At 37.7% G+C, this 15398-nt stretch overlaps 1 long non-coding RNA gene across 1 annotated transcript; it reads left to right on the plus strand.

The window, feature by feature from the left end:
* Positions 1-8720: 8720 nt before the first annotated feature.
* Positions 8721-11225, plus strand: LOC308402804. The gene is made up of 4 exons (XR_013972809.1): positions 8721-8854; positions 9249-9308; positions 10424-10492; positions 10840-11225. It is a non-coding gene; the product is annotated as an uncharacterized lncRNA (long non-coding RNA).
* Positions 11226-15398: the final 4173 nt, after the last annotated feature.

A 15398-nucleotide genomic window follows, 5' to 3' on the forward strand; every position in this document is an offset into this window, starting at 1 on the left:
ATCAGCCACTTTCTTTGTCTTCATGCGTAGCCCTCAAGAGTGAATACTCATATGGTAGGGATTGCTTTGAAATTTAAATACATAATTTGAAAATTTAAAAAAAGGAAAATGCAAGAAAGACTCCACTGTGCATGAAAACAATGGTGTCCTATACACAGTTTCAATTGTCGCTGTTTTAGGTTTTCTCTTGTGGCTGTAATATCTGTCCAAAAATGGAAGTGACGTAGGAACGCGGCTCTCCCATTTTGTTTTAATCACTGAGAGAAAAAGAGAGCAGAATATGAATAAAGACACTAACCTCAGAGAATTGCACATTTTACCTCTATAGAGATGTTTTGTGACGTTCTTTTGTGTTCTTGTTTTTGTGTGACAGCTAATCAGCATTGTCAAATGAATGCACCGCAGCCAGATACAGTCCCTTTCAGCTTTTGTTTACCATAAACAACATGATAGGCATCACAGAGGAAAAAGCCCTGAGGCAAGAAAGTATAGGGTTAACAAAGACCAAAGCACTCTAAACATTGCTTAAATTACAGCTAAATGAGCTGCTGAATACCTGCATGAATAACACTGGTCTCAGTCACTGGGGATGCACAGTTTTACAAAGTATTTTATGACAAATACACAAAAGTCATATTTATTTATCTTTTGTTATTATCCATTTAGGTCCCTTAAAGGTTTCATAACAGTAAACCTACAACAGCCCAAAAATGAAACACACATTCAAAGTAAAAGTCGTGCTCTGGGACATTGCGTGACTAGCGCGGCTGTTTCTGATAAATTGAGTGACAGGTTGACTATGAGGATGTTCACTACAGTCAGAGAATATTACCATAAATTAGATTCTCAGTAAGAATCCCATCAATCTGTACCTTCTTAGATGTCTAGTGACTCGCAGCTTGTACCTGAAGTAAACCAGGAAAAACATTGTTAGACTGTGTGCCGACTCTGCTGACTTACTGGCTAAAGGATGAGTGGTGACCATTTCAAGTTGTGAAGTTGGTAGAAGCTTGATGGCATATATGACATATATACATATGTACATATAATACACACATATATACACATATATATGTGTGTATTATACATATATAATATATAATTATACACATATATACACACCTTAAAGACTTATTATATACTGACAAATGATAAACCTGAGTTACAATATCAATTTTTTCCACATGTTGGTAAGTATTGAATCTACTGTGTCTCCATAGGCCAAGCATATGAAAGAAAAAAATAATAGTGATAATAATGGAAACGCTAAAGAAAAATGCAAAATTAATATAATTGGCTGGATTTAACGTTTTCTTTTTGCATTTTTGGTACTTTAACGTGTTATTCACACTACTGGGAAAGGGTTTGTGCTGTCTTTATTCCCAGCATCTGTTCATACATGCAGGATGAACACAGCTTTGATTTAAACGTTAACTCTGTTTTAATTATAAAGAGGTAGGTGTAATAGCTGTTGACACATTACAGTGGTAAGCTAAGCCAATTGATTCTTCAGTGAAAATAAGCTGGGCTGGTGAAAAGCCAAAACCTTAGCAGGACAATGAGACCGAGGAACGATGAAAATGATCTATACCCCAAGGGCCTATGGCTGCCATCTATGACTCATTCACTCACAGCAATTAAGTAACCAAGGTTAGTAGAGTCACATTCTTTGGTAGAAAAAGAGAGGGGGAGATACCACAGAATCCTTCAACATGTCAACACTGGGAGCAGTTAAAATGGACAGTTAATAACCCGAATGCTTTGGTTTTCTCTTATCAGAGCCTAGCCACTTGTTCACATTTCTAAAGGGGATAAAATATATTTCTGATGTAAAATGAAAGCAAGAAAGAAACTAAATGATACTACTGTAGTCGCTAACAATCGCTACTTTCCAAATAGTTCCAGCTATATCAGGTACTTGATCAGAATGTATAGCATACTTTGCATCCAACCATGTAAAGTGTTACTTCATCATACTTGAGGGTGGTGTAAAACACAAACATTCAAACTGACATGACAAGACATTAAGGTTCAAAGGGCAGTGAGGGAATGCTTTACACTTACAGAATATCTTTCCTGAAAGTCCTTCGATGGCTTTAAAAAAATCTTTTATACTGTAGCTAAAGTGGCTTTTTTGTTTGTGATCAAGATGCATAAAAATGAAAACAAATCTGTGGTCTCGTTGGTCTAGCTGATATTACACATAAAACAAGCTCAAAGCAAGCTGTAATCAACAACAAGCACTTAAACTTTCTGCAACTTTGCACTTCCTAAGAACTGACACATTTCTCTGAGAGATAGCACAGTAGGCTGTGAAACACTGAAATTCTTCGCCTGCACTCACCATCAATAATCGGTGTCACACCTCTCAGTCGTTTTTTTTAAAAGGTCAACAAACAGTCCTGCAGGCATGTACGCAACTCGATTGCTACACTACTGTCAGTGGAAACCAACACTGTAGGTGAGAATGTGCTGATTACTTAATTTTATAATTACAGTTTAACTGTCACATGAAACATTCCAAAGCAATGCCATTAATGATTTGATATGCAATAAATTCATTTATCGTTTCCCTCTAGCTTTGTCACATCGATGATTTAAATGCTGCATGTTTTAAGGGGCAGAGTATACTTTCCAGATTGGTTGCTTTTCTGCTACATCATCGCAGTCACTTCTGTTTATGCCCAGGTAGGCACTGCAGTATTCTCCTGAGCGATAGCTGTCGCCACTTGGACAGTATTGCCACATCAGCACTGATACAGGAAGAGAAGAAGTCAGAACCAGAAAACATTAACAAGTGATTTTCCCATAAAGTCTCATATCCCAGTGTATAATCTGTGACTTTGACCTTCTGTACTGATTAGAGATGGACCGATCCGATATTACATATCGGTATCGGTCCGATACTGACGTAAATTACTGGATCGGATATCGGAGAAAAATAAAAAATGTAATCCGATCCATTAAATATCAAAAAAGCACCTCACAAAACTTTCGACACGGTGTAACTCTCCTCATAACTGTAGCACGTCGGAGCAGTGTGCTCATGTGATAGAGCGGCTGTGTGTATTTGTAGCCTTGCTACCAATCCGGCATTTCATCTCTGAGGAAGTGATCCCAGAGAGGAGAGAAGTAAAGCAAGTGTGTAAGTTCATCTCTGAATGTTTGTAAAGCATTCCCATGTTAAGCTTAACAACCTATATATGGAGCGACTGCCTCTTCTCTCCCCCTCCCTCTCCTGCTGCTACTTCAATCATGAAACTGATCAGTGATCAGCTGATCGGCTTTTCTGTCGCGAGTCCATCTCTCTTGTTTGTTTATCTCCCACTTTGCACCAGAAAGAGGAAACCAGCGGCTGAGCACGTTTAAGCTTGATAATCTGTTGTTAGAATTTATTTAATATTACTTTCTACACCAGGATCCTTTACTACTTAGCTGACAGCTGGTAACTGTGCAGGGGCGGATCTAGCAAAGTTTAGCCAGGGGGGCCGATAGGGCATGAACAGGGAGAAGGGGGCACAAAGACATACTTTTCTTTCTTATTCTCATTTAAAATGTCTAGCTTTTATTAAATAATTATCTGAATCTTACACCCAAAGTTTTAATCTGATGTAAAATGAATAGAAGTCCATTACTGTATATAGTAACTATTAAGTCTAATATACTCTGGCAAGCTATAGTACTTTTTCCTTTGGGAAGGTACCATCTGTGCAGTCTGCAGTTCTGTTGAAGAAAGATGTTGAATCTATTTAATTATTCTTGAAAAATAATTTATTTCTGGGCATTTTTTTTCACACTGCATCAAATTAAAGTTGATTACGTCGATTAAGCATCATGAGGAGGGTGGGGGGTGGTTCCTTATTTTTTCGTTTTTGTTTTTTTTGCTGGGAGTTTTAGAGCCCTAGTAGTTAGGTTGCTTACTCTTTAAAATACCAGAATAGGGAGGATGGAGTAGGTTTAAGTTTATTAGATTGATCAGTATTGCTGAACTATGAAATATTTTGGGTGCAGTGCATTTTTTGCATACAGGTATAACAGAATAGCTTTAGTGTTTTTTTTTGGTTTTTTTAAACTTGAGTATGAACTTATACAAAAAGCAGCAAGATATTAAAAAAAAACAGTTTTATTGATTAAAAAATACACTATATCGGATTCATATCGGTATCGGCCGATATCCAAATTTATGATATCGGTATCGGACATAAAAAAAGTGGTATGTTATGGAATGACCCAATTTGCAGTCTTCCTTTAAAGCTCGCTCCACCCCTTTTCCACCTCTTGGCTCCTCAATCAAGGGACTGGAGCAGCTGCAACAAAGGTAACTCGGAAAACAAAGATTAAATCATACATAACAGTGCAAACTAAAATGTGTGCACTTATTTTTGAGTGCAGTGTTATGTGAGTATATGAATGAATTCTAAACCAAACCAGTTATTTATTGTCCTGTAAATTAATTCCTATATTTAAAGAAAGAAAAATGTGAATGCAATGTTATGTATAAGCCTCTACACTAACATGGTGGATATTACCACTGTGTGACTGTAAGTGCAGCCATCGCAATTATCTTACTATATTATTATTATATAAAGATGAACATTTTTATTAACACAACGTCAACACACCTGAGGGTTAAACATTACAGGACAGAGATGTTTTGAACTAAAACTATAGTTTCTAAGTTGATATTGATATAGTGGCATGTTAATGTCGGTTTTTTTTGTTGTTTTGGGGTTTTTTTTCAGCTTCTTTGATGTGAGCTTCAGAAGTGCAGAGATCCATCATGTGATTGACCATGATGAACCTACAGACAAATCACTGCAGGCCAGGTTTGAAATGTCATTCTGAGTTGAGGCTCTGGCATGTGTCATGTCTCTGATGTTTGATGTAGAATATCTTGAAATGTCAAAAAGGAGAGACAAAGTCATGCCATTTTAAGATGTTCAATCATCAGTTTAGTCATTAGTCTTTAAGAAATCATGAAAAGTGACGCTCTGTGATCAGGTGAAACACTAAGAATAATGCGAAATAGCAAAGATCTGCTGAGTAAGACTATTGTGACTCAACAAAGCACTGCCTGTCACACCAATATGCAAAACATAGAACCAATGCTCACTGACCACTTTGATAAGTACACCTTGTCAACTGCTTGTTAGCACAAACATCTAATCAGCATGGCAGTAACTCAGTGCAGTTAGGCACATAGACATGGTCAACAAAACACACTGTAAAGTTCAACTACAGCATCAGAATGGAGAAGAAAGGTGATTTATGTGATTTTAAATCTGACATGGTTGTTGGTGTGGGACTGGCTTGTCTGAGTATTTTAGAAACCGCTGGTATACTGGAATTTTCAAACACAGCCATCTGTAGGATTTACTCAGAATGGCCTGAAAAAGAGGAAATCTTGAGTGGGGATTAGTTCTCTGGGTGAAAATGCTTTGTTGATGCCAGAGGTAAGAGTACAATTGCCAGACTGCAACCACAACAATACCCTCTGAAGTCTTAAAGTGGACGCCTCTGGTGCTGAAAATGTGTGATGTTTTCCAGGATTTATTTCTCAGTGTTAAACTACTTATAGGGCGTTTTCACACCTATAGTTAATTTACTTTAGTCCGAATCACTTGTACTTTGTCACTTTTTTTGGTTTCTTTTCGCATAGAGAAAATCCAAGTAAACTCTTGAAGCAAACCAAAATGCGTCACTACAAACCGCATGAGAACATTTAGTCCACTTATTGACCAGATGTGTCTGGGGGGGGAACAACAAAATTAAATACAGGAACAAAGTGCTGTGTTCTGGACGATGGGAGAACATGGAGATTTTTACGTTATTTTCACAGCTAGTTGCTGGCCCACACAGTAACTAGCTTTCCTAGTCTACAGTACAGTAGACTACTTGGCTATGGGCAGTTTTTTAGCTCAAACCTTCAATGTACACTCGGTAGTTGGTTCAGATCGAGGTCAGATCACATTCACACCATAAACAAACTGCTCTGAAGTTCATTTGGAACCACATTGAGACCAACTCCTCCAAAGGGTCTTGGTGCAGTTGTTTTTGTCCGAACTGTCTTCACATCAATTCGATTTAATTGGACTGAACACAGCAGCTTTGAAAACATTACATGCTTTCAACAGACCAAAGCATTGACAACAACATACAATTATTTAACACCACAACAAAAAAGTTATATTGCTAATTTTTGAACAAAAATAATACCAGAAAGACTTTTAAGATTTTAATATATGGCTCACAGCCTTTCTTTGGCATCATGGTGGTGCAGTGATTAGCACTGTTGTCTTACAGCAAGAAGATCCCGAGTTTGATTCCACCACCTGGCCGGGGCCTTTCTGTGTGGAGTTTGCATGTTCTCCCTGTATTTGAGTAGGTTCTCATGGGCTTCCTCCCACTGTCCAAAGACATGTAGTTAGTGGGGTTAGGATAATTTGTAATTCAAAAATGCCCATAGGTGTGAATGCGAGTGTGAATGGTTGTTTGTCTCTCTGTGACAGAGTGGCAACCTGTCCAGGTATGGTCCTGACAAGGATGAGCAAAAGAGAATGATGCATGGATGGATGGGTACAAGATACAAAGTAAAACAGTTTTCAACCATAGCTAACAAATCCAATCTAATGCAAATCACTCAACTCCACAACTGGCCTCTTGTATTCCTATATATATTTTAGTAATGGGCTTACAGAATATTATAACTCTTTCTCAAAGAAATCATGTGCATCCACATTCTGCTTTTTCTTAGTAGGTATGGGCACAGAAAGTTCTTTGGTTATGATTAGGAAAAGACTGGAAACAGGAGAGTTTGTAGGAAAAAATATGCATTCTCCAACCACCTAATAAGTGATCGCTGAAGTTGTTGGTTTTTGGATATGGTTAGATAAAATCATTCACAAAGGCCATGCTACACCCAAAAACCTCCTTGATATGGTACCCCACATTATCTTTTATTTTTCTATTTTAACTTGCTTCTCTCAAGCTTTATGGTTCACACTTTCTATTTTAATTGTATGGTAATTGATTTTTAATCTATCTTTGTGTGAGGCCGAAAGTTTATCAGGGTCAAGAAGCGTTGGCAAATTTGCATCTTTCTAGTCTTTAGGGATGAACATTTGTCTAGCTCACTCCAAAAGAGCCACAGGGGTCAGATTCCATAGCCTCCTGCTAAACAATGAGAAGCCAGTGTTGCCAAAAAGAGAGACCAGACAGGCCTGTCTCTCTAGATCTCTCTTAAATGTCATACTCCTAAGTACATTGGCCAAAGGCTAATGGAGTTACTGGTTTTGTTTGTGTGTGTATGTGTGTGTGTTTGTTTGCCCGTGTGTTTTGTTTTGCTGTAGTAATAATCAAAAACATTAATAAACTAATTGAAATTGCAGTAAAAGTTGTCTTTTGCTACTCAAAGCAAAGTAAAATTTTAACATGTATGTTGTGTTAATCAGCTTGAAACAATTCAAGCCCATTTCATTAAAAAGAGTGCAACTGAGGTTTATTACACTGACAGCAATTAATTATTCAAGTGAAATACAGGTAAGATGTTAGAAGTATGGATTAATTAGACTTGTGAGAGCAGGAGAGTACTTTGAGAGGTGGCACAATCAGATCATTAAGATTTTTTCAGGGCACTTGGACATTTGACAAGTGAAAGAGAATGCAACTCATTAACACACGGCCTTCTTTTGGGTGCGATCAGGAGCTGTTCTGACTAGTTTGAGGTTGATTGGCTGCCACTCCAATTTCTGTGCAAGAGGTGCACAGTTATGATTTATGCTGCGGCTCGCTGTATTAGAGGCTGTGCTAGTGTGCCAGTGTTTTCTCAGGTTCTCTCATGTTATGGCGTACATTTGCTCTGAAATATGTTGACGTTATTTTTAGTTTCTCTTGAAAAGATCCAGTGAATCATCCTCCTCTAATTATGGCTGTGAAAAGGAGATCAGATTTTGACTGCGCATCACTTTTCATCACAACAGCCAGCTGGCAATAACAATGAAACAATCTAGAGTCATGGTGGATGTAGCCTGAAGGTTAGAGAAGTACAGCTAAAAGGAAATACTGGCTTCAGTCCATGTGGATGGGAACATTTGAGAAAGTGATGTAAAAATGTAACAAAAGACATCAAAAAAGTTTGATGGTGTTACGTGCTCTTCCTCCTAATCTAAAGATTTCGGTCTGTTTGGGGGCACCGGGCATTGCATGCATGCACTTAATTTATTTTGGATTCTGTGAGGCAAAAACCCAAAGAAGCAGAATTGTCTAAAATATACTTTTGGAATCATAGCTACGATTACAAGTTAACACAATACTAATCACAACATCTTGCCTTGAATCATAATGAGATCAGCTGTATTTCAGTGGTATTTCACCTTTCTCCTTATTAATAAAAAATAGGAATTAGAGCAACATTGCCAGGACATCCATACCAAAACAACACAATTACACTTTTCAATCATTTCTGTCATAGCCTATTTTCTACCCGTCTTCATTTTCCCACAAATTCTACAGCTAGGACCTCAAGCCCCTCCGGCACTCTTCCATTTACTTTAGTATGAAAATTTGGCATGTGTGTTTCCAATAAATCTTCTAGAGAAATTATGCCTTAGCTAGTTGATTCATGAGCACGCTGACAGCTGAAATTGCCGGTGCGAATCTTTGGCACGGGATAAGTCGGCGCTGAGCCGCCCTTTCTGCCTCAAGGATACAAGAGAGGAGGAGCCAGGACAGGAGCTGCAGGTTTAACCCTGTCACCTGTAGTCTCATATCTGACATACTGCACTGCACAGTGGAAACACAGGGAGGTCACCTGTGTGTGCCCAAATGTGTGCATTTCACCAAGAACGGGAAAAAGGTTTGTGTGACTTGGGTCTTTAAGAGACTGTTTGTGTTAATGTTCAGGAATTCTTTCAAGTCAATTAATGTAATCAGAAGCAAGATTTTGTATCATGTCTACTAAAAACCTATTTGCTAATATAAGTGTATAATTAGCCCTCTGAGTAAGAGACCTTATAGGTTTGGTGAGAAATTCTACTTCTTTGTTCTACCTGTGATGAGTAACTCCACACTGTCTGTTGTTTTTAAATACATTTTTAGTTTATATGTTTATGATAAATGACTTGATACTGATTCTGGAAGGACAAAAATGAGTCTGAGATGTGTTTTGAGTTCAACTGCAACACCCATACTTTCATTAAAATTTCTCACCAGAATGCACTGTTTTTATTCCTTCTTTCTCATGTCTGCAGATCATTGGAAGGGGATGTAATGTGACAATAAGTATGAAATGAATAAACAAAGATAAATTGGTAAGAAAAACACCCATAAATATTCTTTATAATCCCACTATATAATAAAAAATGGGTGTCATTAATTCAAAACAAGTTTGAATGTGATAACAAAACTAATTATAACCAGAGTTTTCACTTTATCGCTCCTTTCATTTGTGGTTGGAGCTCTTTCTTTCCTTGGGCAGATGAATGAGCATGTTACAGATGCAGACAAAGAGCATCATGATCAACAGGCCCAAGCCTCTCTTTACTTTCAATAAACTAATTTGAAAATCATAGTCAGATAAACTGTGGCCATTTGGAAGCCATTAGGACAAATACAACGAGGTGGCTTTACAACCTCATAAGTGTCTCTTTGGTTGCACATTTAATGACCCCTGGTTTGTAAGCCAGTGTTACAGCTGTAATAGGAATGGGTTTTGTGGGAAGAGAGGCTGGCGCTGAATGACACAGCGTGTCAGATGTCAAGCAAAAGGCTGGTCAAACTGTTTGATATGAAGAACAAAACAAAACAAAAAAGTGACACTGCTGGAACCGCTACTGCAGATAATTTTGGCAAAAATAATTCATAGTGTCTTGTGAAAAATAAGCGAAGGGGAGAGTGAGGTAAGTGAAGACAGAGAGGTCATGACATGTTTTTATAGAGTGGCATAATAACTAACACTTACAGGGAGTTTCAATCAAACTGAGTGAGTAAATCATAACTGCTGAACAAAAACATACGAAAAAGAATATAAACTGTAGAGATAATAACAGCTGTTCCTCTAAAGTATTGTGCATTTTGTAAACAAGAAGTCTTCCAACCTAATCGGACATCCAGTATAACAACATGAAAGAACAGTGGTTTAAGTTAATATCAGCTAGCCTTGACATTGTGACTGAAATAATAGCAATAAATGGGGGGACGTCATTGAAGGAGCCTTCTTAAAAGAAAGCATGACTGTATTTTACAACATGGTCTTACGCAGGGGAGGTGAGCTCTGTGCTACAGGTTTTTTTTCCTGTCAGGGAAAAGGCCATTATAATAATTATAGAAAAATGTACAGTTTGCTAGTGACCTTTATTCTTCAAACATGACCCTAAAAACATCACATCAATAACTGACACCTTTTTATTGATTTATTTTTTCACAGCCAATTTTATCTTGTGATGTAACAAAAGAACAGGATTACTGTACCAACACTGGAGCACTCAGCTAAAATGTGAGTTATCCTTCACTACAATACTAGCATTCAACTCTTAAAAGAAAAAAAATGCAAGCTTCGGGGGATTGAAAGAGTTGCATTTGTGACACAGGAACAAAAAGGCTCTCATTGTTAAATCCACCATTTCCCCTTCATATTTTTCCAATTATTGTTTCTTCAGAAGGATTTCAGGCTCATACTAAAAACGTGTTTTCACTCAAATTCCTCTTCTACCTCCCCTGTGCCCATCCCCTTTCTCTACCGCTTAATATTTTCTATGTTTCTGTGTCTGTTTCTGTCTATGCAACTCTTCCTGTCTATTTTGCTCTCTTTGACCCCCAATGATCTAAATGTACTCACAACAGCATTAAGGACTTCAATCCCCCCAGGAGTTCCTGTGGTCCACTTTCCCAGAGAGTAACAGAGACTTTAAGGGGACATGCCGGAACAAATGACAGACAGTCTCTGCAGGCAAGCCACCAGATACACAGATGGGCATAGATCAAGGAATTGAAATTATGGAGATCTTCAGTACCACCATCACAGTGCAGCAATGTGGCTTTTGGATGTTTTGCCACCATGACTGTTGCTGCCCACAAACCGCATGGATTTCTGTATGCCTGCCATGGGAATGCATGGTTTTACTGAAACTGATCACATTGTCGCAATTGGTTGGCAGAGAAGGATGGACTATAGTGTTAATGTGTTTAATGTGCAAATCGATGCCTTTTTCCACTCGTAAGAATAAAGATGAAATTCAATCACGTGTGCCTCAGTGGGAAGATGTTTTTATTAAAAATGAATCACTGTGTTGAGTTCTGATTGTTTCCATATTTCACATTGTCCATAAATCTTGAGCAGGCACATGTATAAACTCTGACTTTTATTAAACAGTTTTATAGACAGAGAAACTGACTTATTCACCCTCTGTAAAAAAGCATCTGCCACGCATTGGCAGTCAATCTAGATGACACATAATTGGTGCCAAGATTTTAAGTCATGTGAACTCATTTAATCTCTTTATTTGTCATAGATTCTGACTGCAAAATTGCATAATCGAAACTTTTAAAATAGCTTAGAATAAAGAGAAAACCACTATAAATGCATACACACTTAGCACAGTATGTGTTCCTTCAATCCGCAGGAAGCTTAGGGGCAGCAAGGCCACACTGAGAGACAAGTACAGGCAGTTACAGCCACCACAGAGCTGTCAAAAAGCTGGGACTCTTGTCTAACATTTAACCATCAGCGCTCTCTTAACAAGTTAAATGGGGTGACAGCTAAAAAGAATAAAGGGTGGTGAATATTGAGACATAGTTCTTTGTTTCTGTCTCCCAGGAGATAAATGAACACACTGCACATAAGAGGAGAACCAGACTTTTCATTTGACATTTATTTCCCTGTTTGGGGGGGGGGGGGGGGGGGAACAAAGTCCCTGAGTGCGAGTTGGGACTGAGATTTGACAGAACTGAAAGTGTTACATAGGCAACAACATGACAACCAAGAAACACATATTTAACTCTAATTTAACTGATTTACTAAAAATTTCCCAAAAGAAACAGCTTTAGGACAATCTCTTGAAGTTGCTTTTTTTGTATCAAGTTCCTCCTGTGAAATTTCCTCTATCTATCTATCTATCTATCTATCTATCTATCTATCTATCTATCTATCTATCTATCTATCTATCTATCTATCTATCTATCTATCTATCTATCCATCCATCCATCCATCCATCCATCCATCCATCCATCCATCCATCCATCCATCCATCCATCCATCCATCTCACTGCAAACAATACCCTGTGCAATAGCAAATACATTAAAAAGTGATGAACAAACAAATTTCCATAGGATTACATGAAAATGTAACATCCCCAAATGGATCAACAACAAGCTAATTGCACATGAGCAGTGTAGTACTGTAGTTGGGAAAATGCAAATAAACTATGGAGGAAAGCAAAAACACACTCTCCTAAACATTTTTGTTTAAATGCATTAATAAAATACAAAATATGTATGAGAAAATAACACAATGAAATTCATAATATTACTACAGCTTTATTTTGTCTTTTTTCTTCCTTCAGTTGGGGTCAACAGGGAAGGTCCATGCTGGAACTTGACTCTAGGGTCAGATCCACACCACCCTTACCTTAGGCCATAAACACGACCTGTGACACCAGAGCTCTTCATCTGGACTGAACTGGCTGTCATATTAGTTAATTAGATATCGCCTACCTGGTCACAGTACACTTTTAAATCTCCCCAGTGATCACTTCAGCTAATCACTTCTTTCAGAAAGAAGGATTCCCTTTACACAGTAAAGCATACTAAATTTGCTTCCTGAAAACAGGATGATATATGGATGATCAAAGTCTAAATACGCTCCATATGGATGAGCAAAACGTTATATGGAAATTCAAGTTAACCACATGCCACTTCATGTTGTCCCATTGCACCAACAGACGTAAGGCACATATTTCTCAACTGCTGAATTAGCAATGACAGATGTGCAGTCCTCAAGACAGAGGTTATTATCCAATAATATCACCCACGCTTCAAGACAGTTATGTGATACACAGTGTATTTAAAACAAGTCAGGTTTTTTAAAAAGCCAGTAGGTACGTAGCTGTTTGAGGAAATATGAGGTTTTTTTTCCACTTTATTTGATCATAAATTAAATTTTAAATGCATAAAACAAACTTTTTTGTTCTCTTTTCCTCATCATTCCACACACAACAATATAGAAAGAAAATAAAATTCTGGAAATGTAAACAAATTTAATAAAATGATTAAAGTTGTAAACTGCAACAGACTCAGACCAAAAATATACTTGATGAAACTTTCCCATAAAAAATGGGAAAGTACATGTCGAGTACGAGTACACTTGATACCCTAATGTTTGTAAGCACACATGCATGCACATACAAACAGATTTGCGAATTTATACACATGATTACAAAAGAAGGAAAGGAAAGGGGGAGGAAAGAGGGTAAAGCCAGACAATGGTGCATCTGCTGAAACTTTCAATAGTTGTTTTTGACCATTTTTTCTACCAATAGTAAACACAACTCTCAGTGATTGGCCCTTAAACTCTACACAAAATTTTACGTCCCACCTTGAATTCTTTAGTGTTTGCGCTTCTCTTCTCTCTCTCTCTCTCTCTCTCTCTCTCTCTATAGTTCGCTTTTTCCGGGCATGCATTAAAACAAACACTGACATAGAGGTTAATTTTTTTCATTCATATCTTTTTACCCATTATAATCAGACACATAACTTAGACCCTCTGTGGATCTCTGATGAGTGCCTTCTCTGAGGGAATGGAGACAATTGAAATGCTCTAAATTGACAGCATGGGCATCATTATGTCATGTAAACAGGCCTGGCATCAAAGCGTTCAACATCACGCACATTTGTGGTTCAACCGCTATAGTATAAGCAAGGCTGTATCTGTGCTTTGTTACGTACTTGTACAGAGACCAGACTGGATTATTTTCCATAGTATTTAAATAACAAATCCCACATTGAAAACCAAGTCAAAGGTGACTTACTAGGAGTTTCCTTACATACAGTACTAACAAAATTTAAGGAAAACTAGATTAAGTCTAGTGTTGAAGAGGCAGATGATAATCTTCCAACAAATTACTTACTTTCACTTTTAAATTTCGGCCTGAAGAAAACACATAACATAACAAGCTGCCAAAAAGGCCAAAAGTATGACATCAGGCATGTTCAGAGGCTTGGAGTTCAACTCACTTTATATTATACACATACATTACAGTGGCAGAAGTCACATGAGCAAAAGTCTCTTGGTGAATCTGACATAGATAAAAACTTCACACAAACATTGGCAAATATAGTGCAAACATATTGTGCTGCACACATGCAGAGAGAAAAATAGAAACAGAGTCTGCTGATGTGCTTCACTGAAAATAACATCAGAGAAAGATGAAAAACAATTGCTTCAGTGTAGCATTATTTGTGCTTTTAGACACAGTATGGAATCTCGCTGAGCATAAATGTGACTGAAGGCAGCTCTTTAATCTGAAAGGCTTCGGGGCATAATACAGAATCCAGGTGAGGGCCAGATGGATCTGCAGCATAGCTCTCTCTCTCTCTCTCTCTCTTTCTCTCTCTCTCGCTTTCTCTCTTTCTTGCTCGCTCTCTGGCTTCAGGCTAGATTACAGTAACCAGGTACTGGTCCGCTGGAGACAAAAACAAAGCAAGCGGAAGTATTCTGGGCTCTAAATGGAACAATTCACCGTGCATTTTTTTGCACTTTATTATGTGTCAGTGCATGTTACAACAACAGCTCAGCCATAACAAGACACACATGTGTACATCCTTAAGATGTGGCACTCTTAGTGGTCAGCATGAGGACATTTAATGAGATAAATGTGCAATTATCCAGTGACTTTTGAAATTGTATATTATTTTCTGGTACACACTTTAGCTTCTTTTAGCTTCAATATCAGCAAAGTTTTAAAATTGTATTGTGCATATGATGAAAAACTCCTTACTCAGAAGGAATGACGACCCTATTAATCAGAATATGCCAATAACACTCTCTAAGTTGTGTTCTCATGAGCTTTTGTAAACAAGCATAGTTTTCCAATATTATATGAGCCCACTAACAGATATTACAGTGGTAGCAGTTAGTATGGGTATAAACAGGTCAGCATTACCAAGGAGTTTCATCTTAATAATAATGAACAATTACTGATTGCAATATTTATCAATAAAGAAGCACAACATTGTAACATATAATTGTACAGAACTGTTGTTAACAAGAGTCAGATTATTCTGCATGCTAAAAGAAATCAAAGTGCTTTTGTAAGTGCTCTCACAGACTTTGCCTCTGTTGCTGGGATTGATTTTTATGACTGCATCAGGGAAGAATCACATAAACACAACAGGGATGATCCTC

This window comes from Rhamphochromis sp. 'chilingali' (assembly GCF_963969265.1).
Source record: "Rhamphochromis sp. 'chilingali' genome assembly, chromosome: 9".
NCBI classification, from domain to species: Eukaryota; Metazoa; Chordata; class Actinopteri; order Cichliformes; family Cichlidae; genus Rhamphochromis; species Rhamphochromis sp. 'chilingali'.